Genomic DNA, 12,693 nt, shown 5'->3' with positions numbered 1-12,693 from the left:
GACGGCTCGGTTCACTCTTGCGGTAACATGGGCAACACAGAGCCTGGCCATTTCAATTTTATAGGAACATTTTGGTAGCATTTCTTTGTGGATTTTCCCCCTTTTCTGTAAGAGCCAATATTTCACAAAGTGAGAGAATGATGACTCTGGAGTACCAGAGCTGTGGCATCCCAAAAGATCAATATTCTCTTCAGTACACTCAGTCTGGAAACCAAAAGGCACATGGCAGAGAAGCCGCAGAACGTTGTTTCCTGCTGAATGTTGGGAGCTTCCACGTGTGGGGACAGGCTTGGTACACAGGTACATTGGGTAGTCATTTACCTGCACCACGAGGAAAACACTTGGACTAATGCAAACACTGAAAGCTTGGCATCTACTTTTTTAGAGTTTGAGCTGATGATCCTGAGGGCTAGAAATGACAAACAGTAACTCGTCTTGAAGACTTGCACATCGTGAGCATGGTATAGAGAAGTTAAGTAAGTCAGGCATGCTGGTACAGGCCCGTAGTACCCGCACTTAAGAAGTAGGGGCCGGGGAGTCACGAGTTCAAGGTTACCCCAGACAACATACACTCTCTCTATATAAACAAGCAGATAAGTTAAGTAAGTACATCACATATAGCATAAAAATGTTGAAAAAAGCCGGGCGGTGGTGGCGCACGCCTTTAATCCCAGCACTCAGGAGGCAGAGCCAGGTGGATCTCTGTGAGTTCGAGGCCAGCCTGGGCTACCAAGTGAGTCCCAGGAAAGGCGCAAAGCTACACAGAGAAACCCTGTCTCGAACCCCCCCCCCGCCCCCCCAAAAAAAATGTTGAAAAAAATGAAGAAAGGTCGGATAACATGAAGAGAAATTAAGTGGGAGCAAGAAAAACAAGTGTGTACTTGTAAGTAAAAAAATGGACTCGAATGTTGCAACATTATTAAAAAAAAAATAGACGACTTGGTTTCTCAGTCACCACTATGGTTGTGTGTCTTCCTTGAATTCAGCTGTAACCGGAATCCGTTTCCAAGTATTTTGATCCATGAAATAGAAATGGATACAGTCAAGATGAGACCAGGGGTTATCTTCTGTATTGCTGCAAAATGCCGAGGTGATCAGGCTAAGGCTGCTCTGGGTGTTTTGTTGTTGTTGTTGTTGTTTTTGTTTTTGTTTTTCATTGTGGATTGATTTTCTGAAGTCCCTTTGAGGACACTGTTGAAGCTGAAATTTCAAACTTGAAACCACTTGAGTGGTTTTGAATGTGGGCGAGGCAAATTCTGATTCCACACAGTGATGTATTCTACATCTCTTTTGACTCAGTAGTTTTGTGCTTACAGTTCATGACATCCTCTTGGGGTGCACATTCTAGTATCTTCTCTGTTGGAGAATAATAGCCAAAAGTGAATGGAAGCCCTTCGCTGTGTGAGGTAAAGATTTGATTTCATGTTTTCTGGTTTCTCCTAATACAGAATCCACAGCTTGAATCGTGAGCTAGAAAAAAGTGATACTGCCGGGCGGTGGTGGCTCATGCCTTTAATCCCAGCACTTGGGAGGCAGAGCCAGGCAGATCTCTGTGAGTTCGAGGCCAGCCTGGGCTACCAAGTGAGCTCCAGGAAAGGCACAAAGCTACACAGATAAACCCTGACTCGGAAAAAAAAAAAAAAAAAAAAAAAGTGATACAAAAATTTTAAGGAAAAAAAAAAGCCAAATTCCTGTTGACTTCTATTTGAATTGTTTGCCTTCCTTTCAGACAGTGCCAATGACATGAATCCCAAACTGTCATGTCAGTCATCCATATCCCCGCCTCCAGCTCCGCCCATCTCCTCTTTGCACACTCCTCTGCAGCTTTATTGTGCCCTTTTGGGTGACGGCAAAGCCCCTCATCATAACCATCTGAGTTCCCAGACTCAGGGACCTTCCATCTGGATGGCTTCATTGCATTCTCCTGTTCCGTCAGAAGACTCCGCTGTGGCCTGAAGGGTTCTCACGTTGTCAGAACATGTCGCTTTTCACTCAGGATGTCTTTGGCCTTCTCTCTGCCCACTGGGATCTCAGATGGCCTTTCCTCTTAGCCAGGGGCCCCAAAGCTCCCTGAGAACTTCCTGGATGACCTCAACCCCTAGCAACTCCTCATTTGACAAGTCCCAGAGGACACCGTGCTAAATCTATTAACTGTGCCAGAGCCTGGGAAGCCCAGGATGTCTTGATGTGAACGTGTGCCCTCAGTCCCAACCCTGTGCCCACGTAGACCAAAGCATCTGCCCCCATTTGTGCAATCATTTACTTGTGAGTTCTTTTAACGAAGATCAGTTAAAGTGTGTGTCACCTCATTATCCAGATTTTCCCCACTAGCCACCCTTATAACCTACATCACTTTTACTTTTTATTTTATTTTATTTTTAAGAAAAAGTCTCTCTATGCAGCCCTGGCTGTTCTCTGTCCTGGAATATACTGTGTAGACCAGGCTGACCTTGAACTCAGAGATCCGCCTCCCTCTGCCTTTTAAATACTGGGATTAAAGGTGTGTGCCATCATGCCTACCCATCATGTTCACCTGTAAGAGACCAAGTTTGTGATCATTATAGACCTCCTTCTATAATGATTCTTCAACCACATTAGAACATGACTGAACATATTGTATTTACTATGTTTTAAATATCAAAACAACATAAATCTACCACCAGACATATGTGAAATTACACTATGGCATGATTGTAAGAAATAATCAAGGCACTAGGTGATCACATGTAAGTCCTGTTTTCTTAGAGAAGGGCAGTTTTTCTGCCTTTTGTCAAGGCCAGACCACACACTTTCCTTACTAATTTGGCCACATTTCAGTGCGTGAAAATGGTCTTTGAAAATACAAATGGTCTAAGCACAAGCCAGGGCCTTGGCCATTTAAGCTAGTTTCCGTGTGTTTGACTTTAAGTCAGTGTTAGAAACTTTGTGATTAGAATTTTGCTATGTAGAGTGGGTTGGAATTAAAAAGCCCATGGAAGTATGTTTGTGATTTTAACCTAACATACTAATTGCTATAATTACTCATTACACTTAAAAATAAAAATGATGATCAAATGTTAAGGAAAGCAAAATGTTTGAAGTATATATGTGTTTATCAGCTCCCTATTTACTACAAAGACACTGTACAGTAAAGTTCTATCGGAAGCACATCTATGTTGGCTCAGTTGGCCAACTGGGAAATGGAATTTTGCTAGAAGCATTTAATTTTCTAACACTTACCACAAATCTTTGCTTGCTTATTCTCTCCTTCATTTGGTAACATTGCAAACAGGATGAAATTTTAAATTGGAAAGGTAATAATTAAATAATGGAAACTATCATTTGAAAAGGATTTTTTTTTTCAAATTTCCCTGAAATTTATGAGTAGTGTTCTTTTCTCCCCGGGTTACAATACCTCTCATCCTGGGGGATGGGGGGCAGAGAACAAAAACAAAACAAATAGACAACTCTAGAAGTGAAGACCACGCTGTGACAGGTAAGAATAAAAGTCATCATCGTAGAGTTCACAAACCAAATGGGCAGGCAGAAAAGGAAGAGAGGAGTGAGCTGGCCCATGAGCCTCCAACGCTGCGTGTGTTGCATCAACTTGGGAATTTCCTAGCCAGAGGACACTGTTTGGTTTTTATAGGAACAGGAGTTGACGGACTGTCGTGACAGATCGTTGCTTCTGATTGGTTAGGAGGTCTATTTAAGCCATAAATATTTAAAAGGGAAAGAGCCTGAATCTGGCTTGGTTTTCATTTCTTCTCATCTCCCTTTCAGAATGTCTAGCTGATAAATTTCAATTGAAGATAAATTATTTGCCAACACATTTGAACTCCTCCTCTGGTGTGTGGAGGGCTAAGGAGGTTTGTTTCTTCTAAGGAGGAAATCTATGCATTTAGAAATTCTTTGAAAACATCCCACAACTTGTTTGCTCAGCACTCTGCCTCTGGCGAGGCAGCAGTGGTTGACAGTGAATGAGCTACTGTCCCCACCCACCTCCTGGCACCTTGAGTACTTCGGTACTGGTGGAGGTTCTGTCTGTCATTCTGTAAAATTTCCTCTGGGCAGGTCAACAATGCAAAGGGAACTAATGCTCCTGTGTAGCCAGTGACATCTGTACATTCTGTGACATTCTACAGTGTGACTGTTTAATATCTGTTATGTTTTGCTTTACATTGTCATTCATAAGATGTGAAAAATGACTGCCTCTTCATCCATCCGCTGGCCACACAATAGAATTTTGAGTGCAGCGTGACACCAAAGTAAAACTTTAATAGTCGCTTCGTTGTATAAAAGCCAGAATTCTAAAAGTCAATAGAGCTTGGTGTGACCCATGTTTCAGCCAAGTGCACAACAGCAAACCAAGTTCACATCTCTCTTTCAAGCTGACGCAAGCTGGAACTGAGGGAGGTGTTGGGGTAAGAAGGTGTGGGTGTTGATTGGCTCGTGTCGTTCACTCCCACTGGCCTTTAAATCATTGTCTTGCTTCCCAAAAGTTCAGATAAGTCATCTCTGTGACAAGGTCTGCCATCCCAAACAATTCATGAAGGACTGCACAGGACTGGATAAATAATTAAGGTACAGTTGGTTTTACATACATGTTCACAGAGTGACGGTAGTGTTGGCTTTCTTCTCTATATTGTGTTGATTGCTTAGTCAGTACATACATGTTCTGTGAACATACGTGTTCACAGAGTGACAGTAGTGTTGGCTTTCTTCTCTATATTGTGTTGATTGCTTAGTCATTACAAATTAAAATGTTTGAAAGTGCTACATGGAGAACCTTTAAAAGATCAGTTTGATATATTATCAGATACTGAAATTATTTATCCAGATACCAATTGCAATTTCCTTTCGCAAATGGTTGGTCTGATCAGAAAATTGGACAGTGGTTAACAGGAAAAGGAAACACAGCAAAACCAGCCGGCAGTTTCATGACTTCCGGCAGATCACTGACTGTAATAAAAGTTATGAAGAGAGACAGAGCTGGAGAAGTCCTGTCTTCATGTGACACCATTCAACAAAACCTACAGAAATGTAATGAAAGAATGTTCCATGAGTGGAGGTGGGAATGGATGTTTGCCCTATCCACTAAAGAAGGAGGAGGAGGAGGAAGAGGAGGGGGAGGAGGAGGAGGGGGAGGAGGAGGAAGAGGAGAAGGAGAAGAAGAATTTGAAAAGACTCATGTCTTTCCTTATTTTTAACTTGACCATTTTCCAAAGAACTTTGTTTGTTTGTTTTAAAGAGTAAAGTCATCAGAAGAGTCTCTGGGATAGAGTAAATATAAATAGAACTTTAGGTTTTGAAGGACTAGAATCGGTGATGTAGAAACAGCTGTTCTCAAAACTAACAAGGGGCCAGGGGCTTTTCACAGCCATGCATTAAGCATCCGGTAGAGGAGCTAGTGATGGTTTCCATGAAAAAGACTAAAGCAAAATCAAGAGTGTTTTATAACCCAGTGGAAACATTCCAGACTCGAAATATGTCATAGCCCTGGACAGTGATTTACAATGAACCTCTTGACAAGTTAACGAAGTTAGGTGTGTTTTCTAAAAGAGATTACAATTCTTTTAAAACCCAAGAGCTTCTGGTCTAAAGTTATACTTTAATTATTTCTAAAATTTTCTTCTTATTGTTTAGCCTCCTAAAAAGTACAATGTCAGCATTTAGGGCTGTGATGGTCAGACTTGAAGGGTTTCTTTAACTGTGTCTTACAGTATGTGCCAGAGGTTGTTGAGATTGTTATTCTTAATATATATGTTGTTTTAATGGGAGTGAAATCATGTATTTTGGGGAGAAAAAGAAAACAGTCTCTCCAGAGGTGGCCTTGAATCTCTTCTGGGATGTAGACAGTTGGGAATGTACTGAATTCACAGTCATGGCGGGTTCTTAGATAGCACTCATTTAATCACATGGCATTAAGAGCTTCCTTTGACAAGATCGTATGTGTATGTTTCTCCCTGTGTGTTCCATAAGATGGCTGTGGTACAAGGAAAATGAGGACTGAAGTGTAGCTCTCGGTTTCTGCTTAACATGACCATGTCTTCACCTGGAAAAAAAAATCTATAAGGAAGAAAGCATATTCCAATTTTATGAGTGGTCTTCTAGTCCTGCTGTTAGCAAGCATATCGTATTTTTATTTTGAGACAGGACTTCACGCAGCAGCCCACACTAGCCTAGAACGCACTCTGTAGCCTCAGCTGGCCTCACACTCAAAGCAATCCTTCTCTTGGGTTTACAGTCACGTGCCCTCCCTCACCTGGCCAAGCATGTAATCTCTGTGGAGGACAAAGCCTCAGCACAGGGGCTGTTCATTGGGACATTTTCTGGTTCTTCCTAGATGCTATTTCTAAGCTGTGTCTAAGTATGGGACATAGAAAGAATACTAAAATATTGAAGTAAATATGGGAGGGTTCTTTTCCGAGAGCCCCCCTGACTGTGTGTGTGTGTGTGTGTGTGTGTGTGTGTGTGTGTGTGTGTGTGTGTGTAGTGGACACACATGGTGGCCACAGGTCAACACTGGATGTCTTCTTCATCCACTCTCCACCTTATCTTTTAGATAAGATTACTCACTGACCCCATAGCTCATGGATTTAGCTAGACTGGCTGGCCGGTAAGTCCCAGGAGCCTTCTTGTCTCGGCCTTCTTGGTGATGGATTGCAGACACCCTCCACCATGTCTGACTTTTTTATTTGGGGATCAAACTCGGGTCCTTGGGTTTGTGCAACAAGCACTTTATGAGCAGAGTCATCTCCCTAGCCCCTCAAAATCTCTCCATGGAAGGTAATTCCTATGAGAAACGGTGAGTCAGATAACCAGTTTGTCTTGCTATCTATGTGTGAGTAGGAATCACTGGGGAAATTGAGGCGCTTTCACATGCAGGTAATATTAGATTGGTTTTCGTGAAAACACTCTATTCATTTCTCTGAGGTACATTTTAGATGTGACTTTAAGTCAGTTCCTCCGATGGAAGATAATTTGGCCTCAAGTTGCGTGGGCAGCTGCTACTCACTTGCCCAACCCAGGGGTCACTGCCACGTTGGCCGTCTGCTGCCGGTGCCAGGCTTTTGGAGTAGACTGGTCAACACTGAGATGGTCTGAAGGGCCAGACCAATGGCAGCAGCGGAAAGCCTACCCTGACGTCACTAGTTCCCCTTCTGCTGTCCCTTATCAGGGAGGACAAATGTTTGCAGTCCCCACAGAAGGTCGTCCCTCCAGCTCCTGATATGACTCGGGACAGTTTTGTTTACCATTTTCGATGTCTTGGTTTGTTGACGTGCCACAACATTGGAGAAATTTCTCATTTTGAGGAGCTCCCACCATGAATTTCTTACTAGCGATTCAAAGGAGAAACCCCGAGCGCGGTTGCTAACCAGGGTTTGGATCTGAGGGATTTGCTGCTTGAGACACCTGCTAATAAATGCGCTAAACTGAAAGTCTGCGAACATGACAGTCCCAGTACCACTCTTAAGTTTTGACTTTGCATCTCCACGGGTAGAGGATTGGTACCCGAGCTGCTGAGCACTGTGTTGGATGATCTTGCCTGTTTCTCTAAGACTTCTTCATGTCACGGAGAGACTGAGCTAGAATGGAAAGGAAGGCTGAAGGAGAGAAAATTCTGTCTAAAATCTGACTTTTAGAAGTGTTCAGCCAGGTGGTGGTGGCGCACACCTTTAATCCCAGCACTCGGGAGGCAGAGCCGGGCGGATCTCTATGAGTTCAAGGCCAGCCTGGACTACCAAGTGAATTCCAGGAAAGGCTCAAAGCTACACAGAGAAACCCTGTCTCAAAAAAAAAAAAAAAAAAAAAAAAAAAAAAAAAAAAGAGAAGGAGGAAGAGGAGGAGGAGGAGAAGAAGAAGAAGAGAAGAAGAAGAAGAGGAGGAGGAGGAGAAGAAGAAGAGGAGGAGGAGGAGGAGGAGAAGAAGAAGAAGCAGCAGCATTTTAGGGGCAATGAAGCTGTTCTTTCTCTTGGGAATCAGATAAACTTGCTGCTTAATTTTGAAATATTAGCCACACACACCCTCAAAAACTAACAAGTGTGTGTGCCCATGTCTGTAATGAATACAATGTCAAGTTGCTTTGGTGTTCGCAGAATATAGTAACAGCGGGCACCGTGCCAGATGCTCGGGGTCTGTGGTGTGCAGACCTGGCACCCACTCCATTCCCATGAAGCTTCCTCCCTAGTTGGACAGACAGCCATTAGTCAGATAACCACACACGTGCAAATGGAAGCACAGGACGAGACGAGCCCTGCAGGGGAAGAGAGCGTGCTGTGAGAGAGCCGCGAGGTCTAGTTCAGATGTGTGTCTCGAAGGGGCGTTCCAGACACCGGGCTTCTTAAGTTGCCCGAGTTGAGCTCCGGAGATGCCTCCTGGGGAGTACAGGGAAGAGATTTCCATGCAGAGGAAACAGTGTGTGAAGAGGTTCAGAGGTGGCAGTGGGGGCTGCAGGATGCCCGGCGACTCCATGAATGTCAACTGTGATCGCATGTTGGCGCCAAAGAGTATGGAGTCTAGAAAGTTCTGGGGGCATCACTTGAGGTTAATAATCTAGAGAGACCACAGAGGTGGATGTGCTCTATATTGAAAGAAGGACGGATAGGACTTGGTCATGGGGGATAAAGAGCAGGGACTGGGGGTGTCAAGGTTGAAGACCAGCTTCATCCAGTGAGCACCCCGTAAACAGAGTTGCTGTGTGCTGAGTCAGGGCTCACATTTAGACCCACAGAAAGGGGCCTTCTCGGCCTGCTGTTTGGCAGCAATTCTTCTTTTCTCTTACTCATGCCTCAGTGTGCTGATTAGGTCAGTAAATATTTAGTCAGAGAAAAATAGCAGTGATGGTCACTGTGCTATATATAAGTTTTCTGTTTCCAATCTCTTTTCTTTAGTAGACTGTGTGCCTTGAGTTCAGGGCTCTGTCTAAGTCAGTCTCTGTGACTTCCAAAGTTTCTGGTTTGTATTTCATTCTCCACATTTATTGAATGAATGAATGAATGAATGAATGCCACTGTGAAACACTTTCATGCTGAAGTCTAGTTATGTGACTTAATATGAGGTTACACTTGGGCAGTGATGATGTGACCAGGATCCTTCTAGATGCTTACTCTGTGCTCCAAGCAATTGATTTGAAGTATTCCGTGTGCCACAGTGTTCTGATGCTGTTGGAATTGTGCTTGGTCACTGGTAGACCTTTAAACTAGATCAGTAATCAGGTATTCAGAGATGAAAATGGGCTACACATTTTGTGAATACTCCTTGGTGATGACCAAAATCAGGATCGGAAGCTAAGGACTCAAACTATTATGTGGGGTATATCACTCTCCAAAGAGAATTAAAAGGTGTTTTATACATAGTAAAAAGCACTGTAAACAAAAAGTTCTTTTCCCACCTTGCTTACAAGGCTTGCAAGAGTTCTGAAAACATAAGGCCCTCTTTCAGGGTGTCTAAGGTAAAGTATACATGTTAGCATGTATGTTCAAATGCAGGCAAAGACGGTGATGGGAATCTGATTACTGGAAGAAGGAAAGGAATTCGAGTTTATCGAGGACCTCCTACACGCTAACCTTTGACCTACATTATCATACTTAAACTCTGATGATGCTGGTTTTGTGGTAAATGATATGACTCCCATTTTTCCAGAATCGGGAAGTCATTGGTTAGAAGCCTTCAGTCAGGTAATGTGGCCAAGATTTATACCATACCTATACCAAAGCTGGAGTTCCTGTTCCCCATCCAGGCTTTAGTTCTCTGTGGCAGTCAGAGCAATAGCGTGAAGGCCACTCAGCATGTATGTCCCTTCCTCATCTGTATAGGCAACTAGAGCAAGATTGGTACCCACCTCAGAGGGCTGCTGTGAGGATCACCTGGGGTGATGTCTACAGCGCCTTCAAATGGACCCCGCTTGCTGTACACACAGAGTAGGTACTGCGTGAGGTTTGGTATCTTCTGGTTTCGATCTCAAGATTAGCGTGGTTTTAGGTGAATGATGTAATAAGGTGAAATGAACTTTAGCCGAGACTCCTGGACTGTGGGCAAAGGTCTCAGCCATGAGCTTCCACAGAGGAGCCTTCCCTGATTCTCAGACCAAGTTGGACCATGTGATAGAACTTCTTGCCATTCTGTAGACGGGAAAGCTGAGTAAGAGATGGGGTCGAGGAGGAAAAGGCCATTTTGGCCCCTGTGACTGGAAGATGCAGCTGGTCTAAGGTAACGGAGAATTCAGTACGTTCCTCACACTATAGACTAGTGTAGCTATGGCTAATTGACGGGGAGAATGCAGGACGAGAGAAAACCAGGGACTGGAGAGACAGACCAGGTCAACCGTAGTGCCGCATTAGGCTTGTGAGAACGTGGACGGCATTAACAGGCGTTCAGCGGAGGGAGGATATGACGAACTCTAGAAGTTCACTCTGTCTTGTATAATATTTGAGGGACCAGCCTTAATATTATACATCCCAGGGACTCAGAAGAGAGAACTACTAACGGCGTGGACTATTTTCAGGATATAGAATCTCAGCACACAGAGCTCTATTGTCCACTTGCTTTAATTCCTCTGGCATAACATCCTTTATACACAGCTTCAGTTCTGTTCTCATGTCTAGCTCCTTTCTTGCCTGATTTCTCTCTATATTTATCTACTGTCCCCTCTAGGTTCTATCTTAATTCCTTCATCTAGTTCTGTCTCTTCTAGGTTCTCATCTATCTAGTTCTTTCCCCCTATCAGCTCCTCTCCCGTCTCCTTCTCTCTCATCTGGTTCTTCCTCATCTTGTTCTTCCCCATCTGGCTCTTCCTCATCTTCCATCTCGTTCCTCTAGTCCTCTCTTCCAGCCCTTCAATCTAGTTCTTCCCCATCTCAGTTCGTTCCTCTCAAGTTCTTACCCATCTAGTTCTTCCATTCTCTTTTCTCTTCTCCTCTCTATGCCCTGGAAGTCCTGGTATATAAAGGGAGGGTCCGAGCTAAATTGTGTAAAGTTATTACTTAACATCCACCTCTCCTAGGCAGTGTCCCCTTGTGGAATTTACCTTAAGTCAGGAGACTTGCATGTGGGCGGTTACCATTGTTAGTCCTTGGAAGTTGGGCACCCCCCTGGGCGGTGTCTCCTTGTGGAATTTAAGTCAGGAGACTTTCAGGTGGGCTGTTATCATTGTTAGTCCTTGGAAGTTGGGCACCCACCTGGGTGGTGTTTCCTGTAGTCCTTGAAAGTGGCTAAGGGAGATAATCTGATTCCAGAGAAAGCCTTTCCTGAGGCTGTTCTCCAAATACCTGGAATGTGTATGTCCAGAGAGTGATCAGTCCACACTGTTAGTCCTTCTTAGGGAAAAGTCAATTGGGAAAACTATGAAGGCACACATGATTTTCATAACAGAAGACAGCTGATATATAACAAGCCAAGTAACACCAAAAACTCCTTGGGATTTGGCTTCCTCTGGAGGAATTCCATGATCCCTCCAGGTAGTGACTTTGCCATAACCAGCTGAGTTCTTAGGATATATTCCTGCGGCCTGCAACAACTCTGCCTTTGTGTGTTCGGGGAATGGCTAGGGGGGAGGCAGGCAAGAGCAGGTTCAAGCTCAGTTAGGACATGTCTCCTTGGACAAGTGAGGATGGAAGAGATGGGACGAGGTAGACCAGTTAGAGGAAAACCTGAGTTGCTTTTAAAATCATCTAGACTTTATAAAGGACTGGAAGTCTCGAGAGTAGACTCCTGCTTCTGGTTCATATAGTTGCACCATGTGGCAACATGCTTAGCGTGACTTGCGGTAGATGAGGAGGAAGATTTTTAGGCATATGGAATTTAAATGGTGAGATATGCAGGTGTCAGGCCTCCGGTCACGTGGAAGCACAACTTGGAGGTGAAGCCTGGGCAAAGAGAGGTGGCTTGAAAATCTTCTGTGTATGTATTAAAAGTCAAGGACACAGGACAAGTGGGCGGTGAGCAGTAGATAACCAAATAGTTGATAGATGTGGTCACAATATATTATGGGAATTGGCTCATGTGATAATGAGGACTTCACAGGTTCCACACTCCGTCATCTATAAGTGAAAGAACTAGGAAGCCTAGTTGAATAAAGGATTCTGAGGCTGCAGGCCTCAGAGCCAGGCAGCTATCTGCATCAGCCCTGGGTGTGAAGGCCTGTGAACCAGAAACATAGTGGGTGGCCAGGTTAAGGAGGGGAAGTGAGTTTGCCCTCCCCCACCTTTTTCTTCTGTTCAGATTCTTGGGGTACTGGTTCAGGCTCACAGGCCTCACTGGCGGAATGCCTTCTATACTGGCTCTGTTGATTCAAATACTAATTTTTTTTTTCCAGAAACATATTTGTGGATACTCTCTTTGAAGGACAATGTCTTACCAGCTTTCTGGCTATCCCTTAGCTCCATTAATTTCACAGCTAAAAGAATCAAGCAGTGAGATTTTAAAAAACAAAAGCAAAAAAACATTGTAAAAGGCAAGCCCATGGGCAGAGTGACAAGTGGTAGCTAGTGATATCATCAACCGGTGGCAGCTTTGAAGAACTCAAGGAAACCCGGAAGGAGATAGAATTGGGAAATCGGAGCCTCGGGGTAAGTGCTTTTTCTAGAGGGTGCTCTGCTGCAACACCAAGTCATGTCAACATCTTCAAAGAGGAGCCTAGGTCACAGGTGACCAGGGACAGTGTTCAGCAAGGAACCTCACTTGGGGCACTGTAGTCTGCTTGGGCCGCCATTT

At 44.1% G+C, this 12,693-nt stretch overlaps 1 protein-coding gene across 4 annotated transcripts in view; it reads left to right on the top strand.

Annotated features, from left to right (window-relative positions):
* Positions 1–12,693, top strand: part of Slc38a4 (solute carrier family 38 member 4) — a 69,853-nt gene that overhangs the window by 24,837 nt on the left and 32,323 nt on the right. The window contains exons 1-2 of one of the 4 annotated variants that reach the window (XM_076556678.1): positions 9,727–9,902; positions 12,296–12,548. The exons of 2 other annotated variants lie outside the window; for them this stretch is intronic. The gene's annotated coding sequence lies outside the window, so the exon portion shown is untranslated. Of the gene's footprint in view, positions 1–4,475; positions 4,564–9,726; positions 9,903–12,295; positions 12,549–12,693 lie in introns of those variants that run through there. One more of the 4 variants, XM_006974338.3, reaches the window with a different exon arrangement.

This window comes from Peromyscus maniculatus, chromosome 20, assembly GCF_049852395.1.
Source record: "Peromyscus maniculatus bairdii isolate BWxNUB_F1_BW_parent chromosome 20, HU_Pman_BW_mat_3.1, whole genome shotgun sequence".
NCBI classification, from domain to species: domain Eukaryota; kingdom Metazoa; phylum Chordata; class Mammalia; order Rodentia; family Cricetidae; genus Peromyscus; species Peromyscus maniculatus.
This window is presented reverse-complemented; position numbering and strand designations above follow the sequence as displayed.